The following is a 14,248-nucleotide window of genomic DNA, read 5'->3' as shown; positions in this document are numbered from 1 at the left end:
GACAGATGGAATATATCCAGCATGAACCCAACACTCCCAAATGTACGGTTTCCATAGTAAATGATGCTGGAACACAAGACATGGGCTTGGAAGTGTAGAAGAAATTTCCTTTTCCTGCCTCTTACTCTAAATGGCTGGGCAGCAGAACAGATTGGAGTCCATTGAGCCTGCCAGCCACATGGACAAGGAGCTGGATCTAAGAGTGTGACTATGGTTGGACTTTTCTTAGAAAGAAGTCCTTCCCAGGCTATGCTTAGTGCAGGGGAGCAGGAGAGACCCGATTGCACCTGTGTGGGAGAAAATAGACCAAAAATGTTAAGTCTGATTACTGACTACATAGCATAATAACCCACATGCACACACACTAGTAAAATGTGGTCTAGTAGATGTCTGGCTTTCTGACCAATCAGATTAACACTCTTCAGTCTCCTGTAGAAATGAGGCTCCCTCTTCACACTTTGGTGACAAGATGGAGTGAAGTGATTCCTTTACTGAAGGGTGGGGACAATAATAAAAGTGAGTTTGAATTTGTTTGGAAAGAGGTTAAACCTCTTGCCTAAAAATGAGGCTTGCTCCACGACCCAAAGCGGAAGATCTCAGAAATCAGGTCTGAGAACTGAAACCATCTACACCCTCTAGCTGACTATCTTCACTAGCATGACACTATAATTCCATTGTCTTTATCAGCATGACTTTACTATTCAAAGCAACTTTCATCCAGGAAGATAAATGTTGCAAACCCATTTAAAAATGCTCAACTTTTTAATAGACAGCATCAAATGACTGTTACTCTTCAAGACTCTTTGAAACCCTCACTCAAACCCTGTCTTCACTGTGCTCATCAATCCCAAACAATTGCATCATGATCCTTACCCAATCCTAATCCAGCCACCACAATGCAGACACACCTTAAAGCAGACTCCAATACCTCATAATACCCTGACTTTGCCCTCCATTCTGAAAGGCTACTAAGACTCCATCAAGGTAGTACTGCCTCACCTAGGTAACAATAAACTCAGCTTTGCTTTACCAACAGGTTGTTGTAGTGAACTTTTCAGGGAGTCAGGATTCCACAAGCCTTTCCCAAGAGGCCCTCTCAAGGGCCCTCACCCAGTTCCTAATCTGGCTCCCTTGCCCCTTAGCATCTGCCCCCTCTCTCCGGAGTGGCAGGGGTTCCAGCAGCCAGAGCTAAGCTCCGATTTTGGTGGTACCAGGAGCACAATGGCTCTCTTCATTGGACAAGTTCCACTTAAAAGAACCTAGCTTGCCTAGCTCGCTTTGTTGTGAGCTCAAAAATATATGTACGAGGATGTCCATTTTCACATTGTATATGGAATCCAGATGTCCGTTGCCACTTCTCACCTACATTAACACAAAAATTCAGCATTTCTTTGTGGATTCCAAAAGCAATTCCACTCTCACTGAAAGTATCAATGAACAATGTCGCATTTTCCTAATATTTCAGAGGGGAGAAGGAAGAGCAGGTTTACATTTATTCCGTGTGCATCATTTAACTCAAAAGATCCCTCTTGGCCATGTCTCTTTCACAGTGCTTCCTCCTAGCTCCCGCTCTGATCTGACTCCAACCCCCAGAGTATTCAGCTCCCATCTTCCTTCTTCTCCCTCATTTATCATGCAAAGTGATTCTGACTCTAACTTGAGGCCATCCAGCAATTTTCTTTTTAACAAAAATATTCTCTTACCACAAGGAATTATTGTACTAACTGTTAGGAAAATAAAAATTCACCAAACATTACATTTGTGGTTAGGCTAACCCCAATCAAAAAATTGAAAACAATCTTAATCTTTACCCATAGGACATCAATATTATGAAGTCACTATATCATGACAACAAAGGATCAGGTAGATTTATATGTATTCACATGGAAGGACCTTCAAGACATACTGTTAAGTGTATTAAGCAAGTTGCTTACAAATATGTATAATATAATCCCCATTTATGTTAAAATTATATATGGAATGGGGAGGCATACACGCGTGCAAGCACGCACGTGCATGTGTGTGTGTGTGTGAGTGTATGAATGGGGAGGCTAACTTGTATAATGCACTATTCTAAGCCCTGACAAAACTAGAAATAGCTTCCCTCTGAGGAGTAGATCTATGATTCTTGTAATGGCAGAGTTATAGGTTGAAATGTGTTCCCCCAAAAGATATGTTAAAGTCCTAATCCCCAGTACCTCAGGAAAACATTTACTTCACTCACAAATCTGCAGTCTGGGCACTGCTCAAAGAGGATAGCTCACTTCTACTCCACTCAGCACAGCTAGGGTGGCTCAAAGGCCAGGGGCTGGAATCATCCGAAGGCTTGATTGTGCACATGTCTAGTGCCTGAACTGGAAAGACTTGAACAGCTGGAGCCTGGAACAGCTAAGGGCTCCTTGGGCATCTCTATCTTTCCATGGCCTCTCCACATGGTCTCTCAGAAAAGCAGCTTCAGGGTTGCTGGACTTCTTATATGACAGCTCACGCTTCCAAAGGCACATGTCCCAAGAAACAGAGCCAGATGGAGGCTGTGTTGTCTTTTATGACCAACCACATGCTGTTGGTCGAAGCAGTTATGAAGATCCACCCCATTTCAAGGAGAGGCAATACAGACCCCACCTCTTGATAGAGAAGTGTCATGTAACATCATAAGAAGAGCATGTGGAATGGGATACATATTGCTGTATCCACCTTTGGAAAATACCATCCCTACTAAAATGTCAGCTCCATAAGACAGAGGTTTTGTCTGCTTAATTCGGTCTATCCCCAGCGCCTAAGTCCCTGGCACATGGGTGCTGAATCAGAGAAGATCATGAGATGTCTGGATGCAAGTGATAAACTGTTGTTCCAGTCTCAGAATCAGGGACTTCTGTGGGTGACATAAATGGGGCAAAAAGCCAGGTTTGCAAGAGCAGACGCCCTACAGATTGTCAACAGGATGGGGGCAGGAGGCTGATTAGGAGGAAAGGAGATGAATACCAAGGCAGGAAGATGAATGGATGACAAATTTACAGCCAAAGTCAGATTAAAATTAGTTTTGCCTTCAGCCTGAACTTTTAGGGTTCTCCTTAGGCCCAAAAGACATAGTAAGAGCTCATCCTGTGTTCAGCATAAATCAGCTGCTCCCTGATTCTGCTCATTTATCACTTATTGGATGGCATGGGGAAAGCAAGAGAAGCTATGAAACAGTATTTATGTAGTTAATAAACTAAACTTTTAGTTTTTCCAAGAGAGTGTTGGTAAATGTTTAACAATTGGCTCTCCAAAAAAAGAAAAAAGCCCTGATTTGTAACATTTGCCTGCTTCCACGATACTGGTAAATACTCTCACCATGGCCAATTTCAAGCCACAGGTTGACACCACTGAATGTGTATTAGAAGAGAGATGCACCAACAGCTCTCTCAAACCTGTATAGCCAGCTCTGGCACACCACCCTGACTTTCATTTTCCACATTCCTGACACAATTAGTTTTTCTTAAAGGCCCAGCTCAAGGCCTCACTCCTCCTCCAAGCACTTGAAAGTAACAGGACAGCCTGTTTCTACCATTGCTGGGGAAGGAGGGGGAACAAGGGCTCCCAAAGACAGGGGATGCTCACATTCTTCATCTCTGAGGGCGTCAGCACTTTGCAAGAAGTCAACAGCCTTGACCAAAGCATCAGCGAATCCTGAAGTCATGACCTTGGTGTTTGCTAGCACTGCATTCCCCTGGGAGTAACAGAATAATCCACTGACAGTGGCTGAATCAAGTAGAGATTTCTTTTCCTCCCATGACAAAAAGTCTGGGAGGGGCAGACCAGGGCCTGTACGGAGCCAGGCTCCTACTATCTTTCCAACTGTTCATCCTCCTCCTTGTCACTGTGGGGTCACAAGACAGTTGCTCCACTTTCAGCATCGTGCTGTATTTCAGGCAAGAAAAAGAAGAATGTGAAGGGCAGAGATGCACACTAGCTGAATCTGACCCCGGATGAAGAGCAAACTGGCAAGCCCCATCCAGGACTTCAGCTCACATCCCATGGGTTAGAGTCACATCATGTGACCACCCCCCTCTTCAAGAGAGGTTGAGAAATGGAGTCTTCATCTGAGCACACTCCCACCCCCAACAAAATCGGGGTTCTGTTAGGCAACCAGAAGTGTTTGTCACAAACGTAAATCACAACGGAAATAAGGAGATACATAATCAGAGCAGAAGGACACAATTCCTAAGATGTCAGGCTCCTAACCATGGTGACAGCATCCACTCCCACTGACCATCTGCAAGATCCTAATTGGTCACAGCTTCCCCCATGCTGAAGAAATCCTAGGCCTCCCACCTCTTCCAATTTCCCTTTGAGAAACTATGATTCCTTCTCCTCAGCAAAGAATGTAATAAAAGGCCCTGGATATCAAGTAGCAGGGAGCCTGAGGTGACCTCAGAGGCAGTGACTCACCTTGGCACAGGGGACAGACATCCCGACTGCTGTTCCTGGAGAGCTCTCTCTCAAGGACGTTAAGTTCCGCCTCACCAGAGTCTATTCACATAGGCTGGGCCTTTCTCCTTGGCTGGACAGCTCTGGACCAGCATCTCAGACCCACCCCTGGAGTCCACACCAAGCTTCAAAGATTCTCTAGAACAGTGATCTCCGAAACTTCTGATGACACACTTCATTTTTAAAAAATAATTAGGCATATATATTTTTAATAGATATATAGTTACTATTTATATAACATATGCATGTAATATTTACTAACATAAAATATACACAAATTAGAAATCTTAAAAATCAAAATAAAAAATAAATAGAAATTCTAATATTTTCTCATCACACCCCAGTAGTTCCTCCAATATATCCCCTTTGGAGACCATGGCTCAAAGTTGCGTTAAAGAAAGAAGTCAGCATACGTTGTGCTACAAACCAGTCCTTTGGGACCTGAATTACGGGCCAAATCTTCCCTTGGCTCAGGGTGAGCTCCCATTCCCCTCTCAGGATGCTACACGTAGGGTAGAACCCATCACCCCTTCTGGCATTGCCTGCTGTCCAAGGAATTTGCCAAGAACCCACATCCTTCTTCATTACTGCCCAGCCCAGGGCACTGGGTCACACATGCTAATCAAGTCCCAGAAGCATCCCTTAATCTCCCAAGGGAGGTATGCAAACCAAACTAATTTGCTGTATTAAGGGAAAAGAAAAACACATTGGCCATCCTGATACAGTGCTCATGATGTCTCACCATGTCTCCAGCAACGCTACCTCCAGTGTCAACATCTCAGCACCCCTAGATCTCCCTCCCCCGCCAGAGGGTCACCGGTTCATGGAGAATGCCAAGGAAAGTCAAGATATCCCTTACATGCTAGACCCTCCCCCCACCAGTAATTCTTAACCAAAGTTCTCCAGGTGTGAGACTTAGAAGTTTGCTAGTTAGACTTAGAACATGTCTAAATTCTCCTGTTTTTAAAGGGCAGGGGAAGAGGGGGTGGAAAGGGACCAGGACGAATGTGAAAAAAAAAGGCAGATGAGAAAAGAGAGAGTTTTCAGAAAGGTAAAAAAGGACTTAGAACCCCGGTGCCCACAGGCAAAAAAGCCAGGCGAAGCAGAATTAAGTCTGCACAAATCCAGAACACACAGAGTGAGGACACAGACCTAGAGCAAACACAACGTAACGCCATTGGAGAAAGGATAGGGGAAAATGGATTCTTAAAAAATAGAAAAGTGCCACATGAACTCCCAATGAATTAAGGTGGCTTTGGAAATAGGAGTTTCTGGGAAGGAGGATAAGGAAACGGAAGACACAGGGAGGGCACATTGGCAAGCTGCATGACCAGGAACCAGGGTGGAAATGGGACAGATGAAAAGACCCACACCGGTGAGGGCTAAGGCCTGAAGGGCCCAAGAAATGGCAGTGTTGGCCTGTCTCTCTGTGTCATGACTGGCTGACCGGGACTGTCAGGTTGGTGTGCTTCGGGACCTCCCTCACGCTGTCCTTGAACAGTCCTGTGGCATCTTGAGTGGACAAAAAGATACCCCAGCGCAAGAACAAAGAGCACGGCTGTCCTAACCAAAGACTTTTCCTTTTCACACCAGCCTTCCTTTTTGCCGGCAGGAGTGGCAGCGCCACCCAGTGGCTGAGTGTGGTGGTGCACGGCACTTCACCACAATTTCTTCCCCCACTTGGTGCTCATATTCTACTGGAGGCTACCACCACCTCCTCACCAGCGTGCCTACTTGTGAGTCACTGCTTACGGCGAATGAACAGACCTGGAGGAGGCGGGGCGGGACTCAGGCATCTGGTAGGGCCGCCTGGCCCTAGCAGCTGAGGACACCATTGGCTTTTTGCTGTGGGGAGCTAGATTTGTTCAATAGCGACAGCTAGTGGTCAACCTCAAAAGCAAGGGGCTCCGAGCCTCACGGGGAAAGCAATGTTAAGGTATGGGGAAATCAAGACTGATTCTTGGCTTCAAGTTGAGGCTGGCATATATTCAAAGCCATTCTTGGGTAAAATGGTACATAGAAAACCCAAACTCTTCGGGGCCGGCCCGGTGGGGCAGGCGGTTAAGCGCGCACACTCTGCTGCGCTGGTGGGGGGTTCACAGGTTTGGATCTGGGGCACGCACCGACGCACCGCTTGGCAAGCCATGCTGTGGTGGCGTCCCATATAAAAAGTGGAGGAAGATGGGCAGGGATGTTAGCCCAGGGCCAGTCTTCCTCAGCAAAAAAAAGAGGAGGATTGGCAGATGTTAGCACAGGGCTGATCTTCCTCACAAAAAAAAAAAAAGAAAAAGAAAACCCAAACACTTAAACGTGATGTGCAAGGACTCTGGCTACCTCCCCAGCCACATCTCAGGCCACTTGTCCTGCCTTTGATTCCCCAAGGACACAGAACTGCTGGTCCTCTGAAGGCACTCTGCTATTCCCACTGTGTTTTTGCCCACGCCATCTCTTCTGCCCAGAAGGCTCTCCACTCCCCGCCCCCCACCTTGTCTGCTTAACTCCTGCTCCTCCTTTAAGACTCAGCTCAACCATTACCTCCTCTAGGAAAAGTTTATTCCCTTCCACCACTGCCCATCCCTTAAGCCTGGGACAGGTGCCCTCCCACCGCCATCCCGTGCCACTATAATTTTCTGCATTTGTCTATCACTTGAGTTCACTACACTGTAAATTTATCTTTAAAATTGTCTTATATAACTACGCGAAAGTACTCACTGTATCTTACTCATTGTTGCATCCGTAGTACTGAACACAGATCTTGGCATGTATAGTCATGCGCCACATAATGACCTTTCGGTCCACCACGGACTGCATATACCACAGTGGTCCCATAAGATCAATACCATATGGCCTAGGTGTGTAGCTGGCTATACCATCTAGGTTTGTGTAAGTACACTCTGTGATGTTCACACAATGAAGAAATCGCCCAACGATGCATTTCTCAGAACATATCTCCATTGTTAAGCTATGCATGACTGTATATGGTATTTGATTAATGTTTGAGAAATAAAGGACTCATAGACCCTAATACTGGCAAAGGCTTTAGAGAAAATGGAGACTCATGAGGACAAAACAGCTTTGCATTTCAAAAGAGAGGTGTAGATGGATCATTTTGCTGGATTCCGGACCATTCCTCTTTTCGCCACAGCACCCTGTTTCTGCCCCTCTGCTAACACCCAGCAACACTGAGCCCTCAAACTGTTGGGACAGCCCCCTACCCCTCAGCAGCTCTCCTGATCTGGCCATCTCCAGCAATGCCCTAAACTCTAGCTCTATCCCTTCCTGCCCGCTTCCTGCAAAACTTTCTCGTCAGATCTAAACTGCTTCTTCATGAAACTGCTCCAGCATACCCACTCCTGAGATTTTAGCCTAAAGGAAATATTTTAAAAGAAGAAAAACACATCACTGCATGCATGAAATTGCTTATTTGCAGCACTATCTGTAAAAGCTAAAAATTAGAAATGATGAAAATCTCCATATAAATAAAATTAATTCCTCCATATAATCTCCATATGAATAAAATTATGGCTCACATCATGCAAAAACTAAAAAGAGTATCAACACATTTGGGTGATTTGTTTTTTTACTTCATTTTATTTGCAAACACTTCCATAGTACTTACTATGTTGAGGCACTATTCTACTGTACAAAGATTAACACATTTAATCCTCCAAACAGCCCTATGAGGTAGGTGCTGTTATGATTCTTATTATTTATTCCAGAATACATTTGGTTTGATCTGATATAAAATAGAAGTTAAATTATCTACAAGACACTAATTTGGGCAGACACTGTGAGGCACCTCAAATTTTTTTGTTCCACATAGAGTAGTGTAACACATATTCTTAAAAGAAGTTGGTCAGTTAACTTGAGTGAGTTTGAAAGCTTACATACTTTAACTTTTGCCATCATTTCATAGATGTTACCACACCAGGTTCATTTTTGCCTGTCATCTAGAAAGCCAATCACCAACACAACAAGACTGCAGCAGAGAGAGGGTTTTAATCACAAGGCAGCCAAGCGGCGAGGTGGGAGAATCAATCTTGGATCTGCCTCCCCGAAAATGGGGACTCAGGGATATTTATGGGGTAGGGGGCAAGATGGTCTGAAGTGTGGAATAGATGATTGGAAGTAAGGAGAAGTGAGGTAATTGATGATCTGGGCAAGCGTAGTTAAGCTTCATGCCTCTTCATAAGACGCATGTTCACAAAATGGCGGCATTACCATGATCTGAAGGTGGAGTTCTTAGCTCCTTGATGTCAAAAAGGTCACTTATCAAGCATTTGGGCAGGCCCAGTTGAGGGGCTGGTGGCCTCAATCAGCCTGAACTGGACAAGGGATCTTCGGTTCCTGAAAAACCACTCTTAATTACTTGATAATTAAGGGGTTAGATAAGAGGGGTCAGTTGAACTGGTCCTGGAGGGCCTGTGGTTACAGATAGAGAGGTTCCACATGTTCATTACTCTTTCAAAGAGATGATTTTAAATATTTTTTATCCTATGGATAAACTTATGAAATTATATCAGACAAAAATGCACTGAAACTACTCATTCGTATTCATACAACCGCAGGCCTGAGCAAGGATCCATTTCATCAACCATCAATAAGTCACAAGAGCAGATGCTCTAAACTGCAGGTGTTGCTAAAACAGTAGTGGTAGCTAACATTTAATGAGTGCTTTATAAGTGTTATGTCATGTAATCCTAAAGTAATCCTGTATGGTAGGGATTATCATCATAGCCTTTTTATGGAGGAGGAAACTGAGATGCAAAGAGGTTAAATAATTTACTACACTGAAACAGGTAGTAAACAATAAAGTAAGGCTTCCAACTCAGGCAGTATGCTTCAGAGTGAGCAACAGCCCTGGAAAGTAGGTGTCAGATGTGATATATAAAGTCATCTTGTGACAACGTTGAAAGTTATCACAGCTCTGAATTACTCATTGCAATTACAGGAAATTATTATAACTCATATTCATTTTTCTTATGTCTATTAAATTATATTTATCAATGTTAATAATTATCCTGAGCAATGCTATGTAGACATGGCTACTGTTCAATAATAAGGAAACTATTAAACAGATTGTGGTACATTAACATTATGAAGTATCATGACAACACTAAAAGGTAAAAATACGAAAAATATTTAGAATATAGTATCAAACAGAAAAACAAACACATAATTGTAGATTCACTATGACTTAAAATATGTAAAGGAAAAAAGATATGTGTATACGGACAAAAACTAGAAGGGAATGTGAAAAATGTGAAACTAATTTGGGCTTGGTGGTAGGATTAAGGTTTTTTGTTTGTTTTTTAATTCTTTTAGTGGTATCATATTACAATTTTTATAAAAATGAAAAAAAATAAAAGAAAATCTGAATGCTTTCTGACCTATTTCTCCATCAATCTACCTTCATTCTTAGTCACCAAAGTAAGCCCCTACAGTGCTCTCTGCAGAGCAGGCTGACAGCAGTCTAATATGTCAGCACTCTGGTGAGATCAGTTTGGGTTCAATTTTACTGCATCGCTTTAAATATTCTCTGTTATGGATAACAGATTGTGCTGAGCATAAAATAGATTGGAAAGGTTAGTGTAGAAATGTGTAAAATGTATACAAAGGCTTTGGAGGATATTTCAGTTTGGAATGTGAGGCCACCTGTTAAATAATTAGGATAGTTTAACAGAGGCTGTGGTAAAAATGACAGTTTAACCAGGAAGGAAAATCGCCAGTTTCAGAAAGAGGATAACACTACAAATAACCGAATTTTGCTAGAAAGCAAACATTCCGGAGTTGGATTGTTAGTAAGTACAGTTACTATTGTTGAGGCTCTCAGAATTCTTGGCTTAAGACAAAGGTAATGGTTCTGACTGCCTAGGCTATCATGCAAAAACAATATATAAGTGAAGTAAGTGAAAGCATATTTTAGTGAATAAAAGCTTCATATTTTTAATTTTTTTTAATGATTTTGGAAGCTCAGTAATTTACGGAAGTATATTGTTTTTAAATAAATAATGTGGCTTTTAGTGATAAACTAAGAGTTCTCAGACTCCTATTATCAGACAACTCACACACACACCAGAGAGAGGAGGGTGGTGCTTTAATTGAGACCTAAAAAGCAGTAATTTTTAAAGTTTAGAAAGGAGTATTGCATACCGAGGGGATAAGTCATTATGATATCTGACTCAGAAGTAAGCCTTATTTTATACTCTGGCAGGCCCAAGGGGACACAAACTGAAATGAAGGTGAAACGAGAAGACTTAAGTTGCTCTGAGGATTAACACATGGTTTTTCCTTTTGGTCCAAATGGAGATGAGAACCTGGGAAGCCCTCCCTCCTTTTTCTGGTCTACCTTACTCTTTCCTGTTCTGTCTGTTCTATAACACACACACACACACACCACTCCACCCCCTCCCCCAGGCCTGAAGTTTCATCCCATCAGGGCCCTTCAAGGTCAAAGCTGGTAAGACCATCCTTCTCAGCAGCCTAAGATGCAAAGTAACTTGTCTTTCTCAATGCTGGGACCCGCGAGAACAGATCTGCAGTTAGTTGTGCCTTAGGGTTAGGCCTTTCAGATTCTTAGCATCTGTACAACAGACAAATCTGCTAATATTGATAATCTGTTACAGCATAATTTTGAGGTTTTATTATAGTAAAAAGTCCTCTATCAACAATGACGACACAAAGCAACAAAGAGAAGAAAAGAACTGAGAACTCTGTCCTGCCACAAGTGTGAAGTCATAACTCCATTGTAGAGAGGCAACCTTGCAAATGTAGGAGTTAAGGAAATAGTTATCTTCTTCCTGATGAGTTTAGACTGTATCACCTCTGAGAAGGAATATTTGTCCTTGGGATGTTTGTGTGGACATCTGATTAAACAGTTGCCCGGTAGACACTTGAAAGACTAAAGAGGAGAGTCTACAGAGCCAGCCCTGATGGCCTAGTGGTTAAAGTTCAGCACGCTCTGCTTTGGCAGCCTGGGTTCAGTTCCTGGGCGCAGAACCGCACCACTTGTCTGTCAGTAGCCATGCTGTGGTGGCAGCTCACAGAGAAGAACTAGAAGGACTTACAACTAAAATATACAACTATGTACTGGGGCTTTGTGGAGAAGAAAAAAAAAAGAGGGAGATTGGCAACAGATGTTAGCTCAGGGTGACTCTTTCCCAGGAAAAAAAAAAAGAGACGAGTCTGCAAGTCACTGGTTGGGGAGAAGTTGAACAAGAACAGACTTAAATGTGCCTATCCTGAGCCACTCTGCAGGACTTGGAGTTCCAAGTTCCCCTCACCACCCCCTCCTGCCACCTTCTGCAAAACTTGGGGTGACAAGGCCACCACAGGCTATCCTGTTAACAGTGTCTGTGGCATTGTTCTAGAATGAATAACTTAGACTTGAAGAATGCATTGCTGAGAAAATGTTGGAGGGAGTGTAGTGGGGGATTCTAAGGCAAAAACAATTCTTATGGGCAAGGTTGCCATTTCCCGAAAGATGAATAGGGGAGTCATCCAGTAGGGTGGCAGGGGGAACAAGATTAGAACTAATAGCTCCCATGTGGGGACCTCCATAAAGAGTTTGACTTCTTGGTGTTATTTCTTAGAGTATGGGATAAGTCATAGTAGCACACAGTTTAAATGTTTTCCTTTCACAATTGGAATTCCCTTCAGTTACCCCAACCCTAAAATAAAATCTGATGATCCCATACATACTTGTTTGATGCTGTGAAGAGCAAAGCAACAGAGCTGTAAGGCAAAGTGATGCTTATCCTATATTTACTCCTCAAGGGAGCCCACAGAGGACCCGAATCTATTAAGGAGACCATGTCCTGATGTTCCAGGATATGACCATCAACAAAGAGAGCCAAGGTCCCAGTGGACCTGGAAATGGTAAGAAGTACAGAGTGCTGGCCAGTAAATGCCACGTGACCAGCTCAAGAGGCGCCTGATCTAAATCCTCCTCTGTACTAGCCTATGCTAGAGGAAGGGGACCATCAGGGAGAGGCAGGCTGATGATTAGACTATATCTCTACTTGAGACTGATTTGGTAAATAAAGTTTTCTTAAATCCATTTTATCCAGATTTTCAAAATATTGCCTTAGTTACACAAATGACTGTAAAAGTATTTTCATGTCCACTGTATGATGGTTACTTCCATGTACCATTCATAAATGTTTACAGATGTGCTTTCTCTCTTTTAAAGTGATTTGGCTAGCTGGTAGTTTATTTCATTGATTTTGTTTTCTATTGGTATTTCTACCTTTCCCCACATACAGACACAAGAACCAGCTCCTGGTTATTCAATAGATAATTGAATTTATTTATCAATTCTGCTCTGAATTCTAACTTATTATATTGCTTTCTCTTTTTACCTTCTTTTTATTCTCACTTTCTTTCCTTGATTTTCCTGACTACTTTTTAGAAATTTGTTTGAAAATAAATAGCTAATTTATTTTTAATATTCCTTGTTTAAGTAATGAAAATATTTAAGACTATGAATTTCCCTTGGGTCGTGCCTTGGCCATACCTCACAGATTTTGTTCTTAATGTTCTCGTTAGCATTGTTTTCAAGGCATTCTTTTTTGTGTGTGTGTGAGGAAGATTAGCCCTGAGCTAACATCCGTTGCCAATCCTCCTCTTTTTGCTAAGGAAGATTGGCTCTGAGCTAACATCTGTGCCCACCTTCCTCTACTTTATATGGGACACTGCCACAGCATGGCTTGACAAGCGGTGCGTTGGTCTGTGCCTGGGATCCTAACCTGTGAACCCCGGGGCTGCTGAAGTGGAACGTGCGAACTTAACCACTACACCACGGGGCTGGCCCCTCAAGGCATGCTTAATTCCAGATTTGGTTTCCTCTATATTTCAAGAGTAAACCAGGAGAATTTTTTTTCCAAGAGGTTGAAGTGTTTATTTCTTCCCAGTTTTGTTATTTATTTCTAATTTTATTGTACTATGGTTGGGGAATCCTGCCGTAATAGATCAACTTGTTTTTTTAAGGTACTGGGGTTTGCTTTATGATCAATACAGTCAATTTTGACGCTTCATGGGCATTTGAAAATAAGGTATATTCTCTAGTTTTAGTTTTCTCTGTGTGTGTATGTGTCTCTTTCTCTCCATATAGATAGATAAGTATGACAACCTTATTAATTGTATTGTTCTCACAACATAGTGTTAACAGCTCAGGCTCTGATGTCAAGCAAACTTGGGTCCAACACTTGCTGTGTTACCTTGAGCAGACTGTTAACCTCTCCAAACCCCAGTTAAAGTGGGTGTGGTATCCCATTGAGTGCATAGCCCTAAAAGGCATTTTGATCTTTGCACACACTTCTTTTTGATTTTTAATGGATTCCAAATAGTTGGTCCATAGTACCTCCTGTTATAATCCTGTCCTCTCCTATGCTCTGGTGCCCTAAACTCCCAGGACCCTCTCACTAGTCTTCTAAGCCAATAAAATTCTCTTATTCACCATCTTGGGCTCCCCAACCCCTCTGTCTTCTACTCATTCCCATCACCATATACCAAGCTCCAGACACAGGACCTTAGGCTCTTGTCTCTCTTCCTGAGGGAACGTCATTTGCCTTCAGTTCTAGTGCTTGAGAATCCATCCTCTGTGCTTTTCCCTGCCTACTCCTTGCCCTTTTTCTCCTCAGAGAATGGGGGAAGTAGCAGGCAATGAAGAAGATTGTGACATACTCCCACGTGTTAATGACTGTTATCCTATCACAGCTATTTAAAAATCTCATTGCACGCCTCACACATGTCAAGCCTTAGAATTCATAGGAGCCAT

The 14,248-nt window shown here is 42.8% G+C and overlaps 1 protein-coding gene across 1 annotated transcript in view; it reads right to left on the bottom strand.

The window, feature by feature from the left end:
- Window positions 1-14,248, bottom strand: part of C2H1orf74 (chromosome 2 C1orf74 homolog) — a 116,444-nt gene that overhangs the window by 71,638 nt on the left and 30,558 nt on the right. The gene's annotated exons all lie outside the window — the stretch shown is intronic.

The sequence above is a fragment of the Ceratotherium simum genome, chromosome 2, assembly GCF_057802395.1.
Source record: "Ceratotherium simum simum isolate JZ-2026a chromosome 2, ASM5780239v1, whole genome shotgun sequence".
Classification (NCBI taxonomy): Eukaryota; Metazoa; Chordata; class Mammalia; order Perissodactyla; family Rhinocerotidae; genus Ceratotherium; species Ceratotherium simum.
The sequence above is the reverse complement of the archived record's forward strand: the minus strand, read 5'-3'. Positions and strand labels throughout refer to the sequence as shown.